General features: G+C 54.9%; 1 protein-coding gene across 1 annotated transcript in view; it reads right to left on the bottom strand.

The window, feature by feature from the left end:
• The window catches only part of ZHX2 (zinc fingers and homeoboxes 2), a 99,113-nt gene extending 95,058 nt beyond the window's left edge, over positions 1–4,055 (bottom strand). The window contains exon 1 of the mRNA XM_014591229.2: positions 3,671–4,055. The gene's annotated coding sequence lies outside the window, so the exon portion shown is untranslated. The remainder of the gene's footprint in view (positions 1–3,670) is intronic.
• Positions 4,056–9,031: the final 4,976 nt, after the last annotated feature.

The raw sequence follows: 9,031 nt of genomic DNA, 5'->3' as shown, positions 1-9,031 counted from the left end.
GTCTACTGCATTCCCGGCTTACTGGCTCCTTCTCAGTCCCCTAAGCCTACCATATGCACACGTGCTTTGTCACAGGGTACCAGGACCACTCTGTGGCCTACTGGGGTCTGGCTAGGAGGAGAGCGGTGGGTAAGTGCCCCTAGCATGGACAAAAGGGTGGTACAGAGCTGGTAGGATAGAGGTTAAGCGCTGAATCCCATATGGCTGACTTCACAGTTCAAATCCTGGACCTGGCTGCTTAAAAAAGTCACACCGAGTACATGTGCGTGTGCGCCCAAAGTCCTGAGAGGAGAATGGAGGAGAGGGGATTATGATGTGGCCCTCCCCCTGGGGGTGATTGTGCCTTTTCCCTTTCTCTCTCTCAGTCTGCCTCTCTCTCTCTCTGCTATAGGGCACATGCCCTACAGCAAAAACAAAACCAAAACAAAACAGCAAACAAAAAAAGGGGTGGTATGGGAAAGCCGCTAATAGACTCCTCACTTGTCTCAGGATAAAGACCACAGTCTTCATTCGTGGCCCTGTGGCCCTGCAGAGTCCAGCACCTGCACCCCCCCCACCACCATGGTGTTCCCAGCTCACTGGCTGCTTCTCAGTTGCCTAAGCCCACCATGCTGCCATCTGCCACGTGGCTACACTGTGCTAGTCCTCTGCTTCCAGTGCTGTCCCCTCCTCTTCCCCTAATTAACACTGCCTCACCCTGCAGGATTGAGGGGGGCAGTACATGCGCAGGGCGCAGGGCTCGGGACTGGGTAAGCAGGTGTGTCCGCTGCTCTTATCATCGACAATACCTGCCGTTACCTTCACCCAAGGGGTCGCAACTGAGCACAGCGCAGCAGAGTCACTTGGCTGGGGTTGCACAGGGGTTGCTTTTGGAGCTGGGGAGCCTCACTGAATTTCCTGTTCTCCCTGTTTATCCTTGACTACAACACTGCCCCGTCACCCACGGTGTTGGGAATAAGGAGGTTGCAGTAGATCACTCACAAGTCATGCAGCTTAGTAACAAAGCACAGGGTTGGCCAGTGAGTCGTCTTCAGACGGCACCCCTGAACCCCAGAGAGATGGAGCAAGCTGCCCTGAGTCAGAGCGCAGCCTAGCACTGGGGTTTGGCCTCAGGCCTGCCGGAGCGTCTTGCCATTTCCCCCACACTGCTCTTCACCTTGGACTCTATGACTGAGGTTGAACCATCCCGCCCACCAGCCCCAGCCTACCCTTCAGTTAGGATGCCCTCAGTGTGCAGAGGAGGTGGAGTTCAGGTCCACCGCAGTGTGTGGGTGCAGCTCAACTTCTGTCTTTATTTTTGTAATTTTTGCTGTAAGGAGAATGTGTTCATCAGAAAGAGAGAGAGAGAGAGAGAGAGAGAGAGCTCCCACTAGAGATATGGCCGTGCTGCAATCCCTTCTCCTCCAGTCTCTCCTTGGGAGCTTGGGCGCACAAGCACAGGTGCCCGGCGTGTTTTCTAAGTCACAAATCTGGGATTTGAACCACGCAACTGGCCACGTGTGATCCCACTTAACCTCCAGGCCACTGACAGGCTCTTGACTTCTTGAACATATGAGAATACTGAAGTCTCCTCTAGGCTTGATTGTGATTTGTTTCAAAGTGATTCTATCTCAGAATTGTCAAGTGCAAGCGACGTTGTGGGCAGATGCGTCCAGCACTGGGCAGGGCAGTGTTTATTTTGCTCCCTGCAGTGTCTTCGCTCTTCCAGCAAGTTCTTAGGAGGCGCTGACTCAGAGCCAGGCGTGGGGAGATAAGGCAGGCCGTGGCCTTACCCAGGGGTTAGAGACACAGGCTTCAGTGCCATGGCTGTGCCGAGGGAAGCACAGCACAGTGGCGCGGGGTGGCCGGGAGCCACACGAGGACGTGGCTGACAGATGTGGGCCCGATCGCCCGGGGCGGCAACCAGGCAGGGAGAGGAATTGCTGGGTAAGTGGGAAGGGAGTACACAGGCCCTGGTGGACACCAGAGCCTAGAAGCCAGAGTGGCTAAGTCTGCATGCTAGGGAAAGGGCAGGACCAGATCTTCCAGGAAACCGAGGTCTTCCTAGAAGTGATCTCTCCACCGCTCCACCACAGACAATGGAAAGCCACCGTGGAGGCAGACCCTGTGTCTGCAGGTCTGGGCACATGGTGGCCCTGAACAGTCCTTGTTTTTTTTTGCTATAGGGTGTGCTTTTGCCAGAGAGAAAGAGAGAGAGAGGGAGAGGGAGAGAGAAATCATCCCCAGAGAGGATAGGTCCACTGTAGCCGCCTCTCCTCCATTCTCCTCTTGGGATTTGGGGCACACATGCACACACACTCAGCATGTTTTGTTTTTCAAGCCTCTGGGTCCAGGACTCGAATTGTGCAGTCGGCCATGTGGGATTCAGCCACCCAAACCTGTGCGCCACCTGCTGGCCCTGTGCTTGTTGGATGGCGAGATGAGTCCTGTTCACCCCTGGGCCCTCTGCAGTCCCCAGCAATCCGAGATGCACCTTCAGCCTGTACCCAGGGCAACCACAGGGCAATCTGATTCGTGCGGAGAAAAATTCCCCGGGCATCTGGCCTGCACCTCCTCCTGTCAGGCCTTGGGGAGCCCTGGCTCCAGCGTGGCTGCTGGCAGATGGGAGGGTGATGACTACACCTTGGATTACAGCTCTTGTTTCTGAGAGAAAGACACAGCTCCCTGGAGATCGGGGATCTGTGAAAATGAACCCTCTCAAAGAGACCCAAGTGAGCTTGGAACACGAGCCCCAAACGCTCTGGGCAGGCAGGGGTTCCTTTCTTTAAGCTAAACAGCAGCACAGAGAGGATCTACCTGGATGAGACCCAGGGTCTCCACGATGCCCACCAGGCGGGAACCAAAGGCAAGTGACAGAAGGTGGCTGAAGATACTGGTCCCCAAGAAAGCCTCAGTAGGTAGGCATGGCAGACGTGCAGACATCACCTCCAGGAACGGGCACGTCCGCTCCCTCTCGGATGTGGTCACCCAGGGACATATGTAACCGCAGTGTCTTTGTATTATTTATTTATTTCCTCCAAGAGTTAAGAGAGAAGCACCCCCAACAGGGTCTCAACACTGCAGTCTGCCCCCTGCTTCAGCCCGCCTTAAATCAGAAGCATCTCTGGGCCTGGCATCCTCAGGGAGGTCTTTGAACATGAACCCAGAACTTTCCCATGTGGGTCAGCCTGGCAGGGTATGGTGTTTTCCTACTGCACCCCTGTCCCTGTGGCGTCTTTTCCCTTCTCCCTTCCTTTTTCTTCCTTCTTCCTCCTCCCTGCCTTTTCCTTCCTCCCTTCCTCCCTTCCTCCCTCTCTCCCTCCCTTCCTTCCTTCCTCCCTTCCTTCCTCCCTTCCTTCCCTCCCTCCCTCCCTTCCTTCCTCCCTCCTCCCTTCCTTCCCTCCCTCCCTCCCTTCCTTCCTCCCTTCCTCCCTTCCTTCCTCCCTTCCTCCCTTCCCTCCCTCCCTCCCTTCCTTCCTCCCTCCCTTCCTTCCTTCCTTCCTTCCTTCCTTTCTTCCTTCCTTTCTCTTTCTTTCGATTCTCTTCTCTTTTCTTTCTCTCATTCTTTCTTCTTTCTTTTCTATCTCTCTTCCTCTCCCTTCCTTCCTTCCCTTCCTTCTTTTTTCTTTTCTTTCTTTTCTTTTTTTTCTTTTCTTTTCTTTCCCCCCTCTCTCTCTTTCATTGCACTCACCACACAGAGAAAGACAGCATTGCCCAGTGGGGTGTGGACATAACACGTCCTTCCCCCGCCATTTCTCCATCCTGTCAGGATTTGGGGGTGAGCCCCGCACGCACATGCGTCTGGAATGTATTCCAGCCAGGCTAGGCTGCAAACTGCAGTTGGCCATGTGGGGTCTAGCTCCCTCTGTCTTGCTGCAGGGCCGGTCCTCCTGTAATTTCTTCAGCACAAGGAGGTGGTCTGTGCTGTTCTTGGTGGGAGACTGACAGGCCCAGTGTAGAAGCCAGTGTTTACCTGTTTCCTAAACAAAACAGTTTGTTTTTCTGAGCCTTGGTTTTGTGATCTCAAAAGTGGAATAGGACAGAGATTAGACAGACTAGGAAGGAGAGGTGCCGGGCTTTGAACCCAGACCCGCCCACCCACAATTGTTCCGTCTCCCCACACTGTCTCTTGAACTTGGGATACGTTCCCCCTCACGACTATCTGGTACGTCATAGGTGCTCAATAAATGCCGGTTCCACTTCTCTTTTACACATCCCTCATTTCCTGGCCACATTTAGCACAAATCTGGATATCCAGGAGGTGCTAAATAAACCCATGTAAATCGGATCTTCCTAGACAACGTGGCGGCTGAGAATACCAAAGGCAGCTGGCTGAGTTTTCTCCCAGTTATATCTTGTTTTGAACCTTTTATTAAATGTCTCAAGTATTACTTATCTTCAGGGTCAAAATATAATTTTCAGAGGTGTTCCCTTGTACTCATAAATGATTCTCACCAAACTCTTTTCTTTTTGGTGTGTGTGTGAGAGCATAAATGTACTGACTCATTGCTGGAAAAACTCTCTCCCTGACACATTCCAAATCTGTCGAGTCACATGAATTGAGTAAGAGCATTCATTGCAGCTGTTAGCCCCGAACTGGTGAGCAGTCAAGCCAGAGACTGGGGCTCCGTCCTTCCCTGCCTCCTGGCAGACTGTAGCTGGGGGCACATGGCACCCAGCAGGCAGTGCGCCAGGGAGGGCTGGGGCCTACGGGGCCTAGGGAGGATGCAAGAACTGTAGAGAATCTGGCAACTAGCTAAAGGCTGAGAGGTGGTAACAATTCTGCTTTGAAACACCAAATAAAACGGTGCATACAGGATCATCAAAACGTAACAACTTCCCCTGTGGCGCCAAGTCCACACCGACCACTAGATCGAATACTTTACAAGCAGGCCTCATTGAATCCTCACAGCCACCCTGTGGGGTCTGTGCTATGATTATCCCTCCCGTACAAGGGGAAGGCAGGGCACCCAGGTGTCACGTCACTTGCCCAAAGCGCCACTGAGTATGGGGGGGGGTGCTGGCAGTGGAAGGGGGCGCTGAGACTCAGTCCAGACCAGCTCTGGAATGATCCCCCCCCATTGCCAGAGGGTGCATGTGCTCACAGGAGGGAGATGCGAAAGGAGAAAGCACCCTTAGTGGGGTGTGGTCATGCTGCAATCCCTTCTTCCCGTTTTTCCTTCCTGTTGAGATTCAGAGCATGCACACACATGCCTGGAGTGTTTTCTTCAAGTTGTCAGGGCCAGGATTTGAACTGAGGTCAGCCATGTGGGATCTGGCTCTCTTAACCATTCGGCTATAGGGAGTGGCTAGGGCTAGAGGGCTGATCCCAGAGTGAATGCTCTCCTATACTCAAGCATTCATTCTAAAAGGCTAGGCTGTTGCATAGAATAAAGAAAACTCCATTCTGCCCAACACTTAGAATTCCATCACTGTGTCAGGTGGGGAAGGGGAGGCTGGTGGCGGGTGTGAGAAAAATGGGGGCAATTTGGTTGCTGCTTTTAATGAGTTGGCAATGCTGTAGAGGAGCTACGATGCCTGCACAAATGATCATAATGAAAGTAAGCAAAGACGCCCACAGCAGGTTTATAAAGTGGCATGATGGCAAGAGCTTGCCGAGAGGACTGCGTGGAGTGGTCTGGAAGCTGCCCCAGGAGGTGCTACTTCAGAGAGATTGGAGGCTGTACAGAATTCAAGCAGGAAGGGCCTGGCGGAGGCCTTGTCTGCTTAAAGCCAGAGCGTGCACCTGGTGGCCAACGCCCCTGGGAGTTCCCATGGGGACTGCTAACCCCCAGGTGGGAATGTCATTCTTAGGGTGCTTGAACCTCCATGTCTGGCAATGAGGAGCACAGGCAGGCGGGTAGGGGGTCCCAGGGATCAGAAGGTAGGGCATGGGCACAAGGTGGAAGGATGCAGATCTGGCCAGAGCAGGTGCTCCAGGCCCTCCTCCTGCAGGGGTGGCTCTGGGTGTGTCCTGCCCTTGGGCCTCGGTTTCTCTGACCATAGGAGGGAAGTGCAGAGGTGCCCGAGTGTTTGAGCCTATGGGAACTTGGAGAGCTACTGGTTTACCCGTCACTCTGCAGCAGGCCACTGAGGCCAGGGGGACTGCGCTGTGGCAGCCCTTGGATGTGAATCCAATTCGGTGGCCTGAAGACTCAGGTTCTCAGATCCTAGGGCAGCCCTTTGCCCACTCACACTCCTCATGGGTCTGTGGGCCTCCACAGAAGGCCAGGGGGTCCAGACACACTGAGAAAAGGGAGAAAGAGCCACCAGAGGCACCTCACCCTGCCCAGGGGCCCCAGAAGGCTCGGCCACGGACCTGGGAGGCACAGCCAGAGGCTCGTCGGCCCTCCCCAGCACATCCTCTTGAGGGAGACCCTGCCCCACCCTCAGGACGTTTCCCAGAAACGGTGGCCAGCCTCTCCGTGGCCATAGTCCTCCCTGACAAGATGTACATCTGGTCATGACTCACACGGCTGGACTCCTGCCCAGGGCCGTACGTCTTGCGTGGAGAGCACACGCTCTCAAGCTGACAACCTGCCCGCCCTGCTGGGGCCACCTTGTCCGCCAGCGCTGAGGTCATCTGCACCGTGCCCAGGCCTCCCCGCCTGGCCTTCCCCAAAGCCAGCTCTGGCCCGGGCAGGGTTAGAAGGTCCCGGTGATCTCAGGCTCTTCAAGCAAATCCCCTTCCTGGGGGACGCTGCCTCCTCTCAGCACATACTCCCCCTTCCTCCCTGCTCTGCCGCCACCCCGGCCCTCTCGAGCATCCCTCCTCTGAGATCTCATCTCATTACGATCGGCACTCAGTTCAGTGGGCGTGTACCCAGGGGTGGGCAGGAGGCAGACTTTGAGGGCACAGCCACGTGTGACAACACGACAGTCACGACAGATACCACCAATACGACATGGAGTGTGCCCACCACCGGGCCTTTGCACTCACGACTCCCCCTGTATGGTCATCGACTGCTTGTCTGAGTCACCTCCTCAGAGCCCGCTCCTGTCCGCTCCACCCCACTTCCTTTCCTGCCGTCCTCAGTTGACCACCGATTTTATTTTCTTACACCATGTCTCATTCTATTTTTTTAAAAATTTTTTTAGAGTTGTTTTTTTCCTATAGGATGTGTGTGCTCACCAGAGACACAGAGAGACAGAGAGAGAGACAGAAAGTGAGAAAGCACCCGCTGGAGGGAAGGCCACACCAAAATCCCTTCTCTTCTTGGGATTTTGGGCACACACACACATACACACCTGGCTTGAATTCCAAGTCACCTGGTCCAGGACTCGAACTGCGGTCGGCCATGTGGGAGTCCAGTGCCTTAAACACTACACCACTTGCTGGACCTCTCATTCTCCAATGACCAACTTGTTCATTATCGGCCTGCATATTTGCTTGCTCATTACCTGTCTCCCCCAGTAATAGTGAATTAGGTGCTCTGCCGTCTTGTCCAGCCTGGGATCCCAGTGCCCAGCAGAGAGCACGCGCTCCTCAAAGGAGCCGAGGCGTGGCATCCGGCAGGCAGCATGGTTTTGCTTAGTCTCACTTCGGCCCTGCACAATCCCCATGTGGTTCGCCCATTTTGCAGGCGAGGACTCCGAGGCTCAGGGAACTTCAAGGCCACTTGGTGAATTCAGGGGAGAATCAGTATCAAACTCGAACTGGCCCGATGTGAAGTATGTTAGATACTTTTAACCACTGGACTCCGCTACATCCCCCTAGTAGGGACGCAGGAAATACATGTGGATAGAATGATCTGGAATGCCATGTTTTACTGAGGCTAGACTGCCTGGGAAGGGCTTCCTTGCCTCCACCTGTCCTCATCTAAGCACTGACAAGGACGTGATCCCTCGAGGAACTGCTGGCCTGTGGTTAACACTGGCCACTATGCTGTTTAGCTCGGCTGACCTCCTGTGTTAAAAACGGAGGGATCGGAGGCCCTTGGTGTGGCCACGCTCTCTCGCTCTCCTGCAGCAGCATCGCTCCCTGCCAGCCCACACTGAGCGGATCCATGGGCTGCACGAGGTGCCTGCGATGCCGGCGAGAGCCACCCAGCGTGCCCTGGGCAAAGGGATGCTGAAACAGCCGTGGGAGATGGCGGGTGGGCAGAGGGTGCCCAGAGAGCATGGCGTTTGGCCTTTCCCGTGGCAGATGGACGGGTGGGAGGTCACCAGTCAGGTGTGGGGGGGTGTGCATTCCAAAGAGGGGTGCAGAGGGGCGAGGTCCTGAGGAATGCTGTGAATGAGCAGGGGCAGCAGCACCTCGTGTGGCTGAGACGGAGAAGCGGGGAGCTGGCGTGCAGGCTGGGGGGCAGCCGCCATGGATTCGGGGTGCGCGCACACCCCACCGGGAACGTGGACGTTGTCCTCCATGATCACTGCCCCAGAGGACTCTAGCCAGGCAGGAAACATGAAGCATCCGAGTTAGCACGCAAGGCTGGAGCTGCCGCCTCCATGTACAGTGGCGGTTTGGGACCATGTGACCTCAAACACCTCATCTGCAAGATGGGCATCTCAGTGCTGGGTCTGAAAGGCGGCTGGAGGGGTTAGAGGAAGTAAAACGTGAAAGACCCCTCGCACAAGTCCTGGTCCACAGAGGCAGCCGATAAAGGACAGCCATCTTTATAGCGCGGATTTCTTACTACCGGAACGGGAGCAGAGACGGGGCAGGCGCTGGGCGCTGTCCAGGGCTGTGTTTGTTAACATGATGACGGTAAATAAAAAAAACCCTGCGAAAGGCCCCAGGAAATCCTCGCGAGAGGAAGGAAGGTGACCTCAGGGTGGGCTCTGAGCCTGTGTGTCAGTTTTCTCGTCTGTAAAATGGAAGCACCCCTGCTGTGGACAGAGCTTCTGCAGGAATGAAAGAAGAGACGAGACATGGGCCGCTTTGAAGGTAAGAAACGCCAGGCGACCATCCACAGTCTCGGTTTCTTTTTCTCTGAGAGAGCGATGTTCACAGAGGAGACGCACCTGGGGCTCTTATTTCTACAAACCATTGAGGTCAGAACAGTAGCAAATGACAGTGTAGCAAGATGCAAGCTAGAACATGACAGAAAGG

Source organism: Tupaia chinensis, unplaced genomic scaffold (genome assembly GCF_000334495.1).
Source record: "Tupaia chinensis unplaced genomic scaffold, TupChi_1.0 Scaffold000545_1, whole genome shotgun sequence".
Lineage (NCBI taxonomy): Eukaryota > Metazoa > Chordata > Mammalia > Scandentia > Tupaiidae > Tupaia > Tupaia belangeri.
The sequence above is the reverse complement of the archived record's forward strand: the minus strand, read 5'-3'. Positions and strand labels throughout refer to the sequence as shown.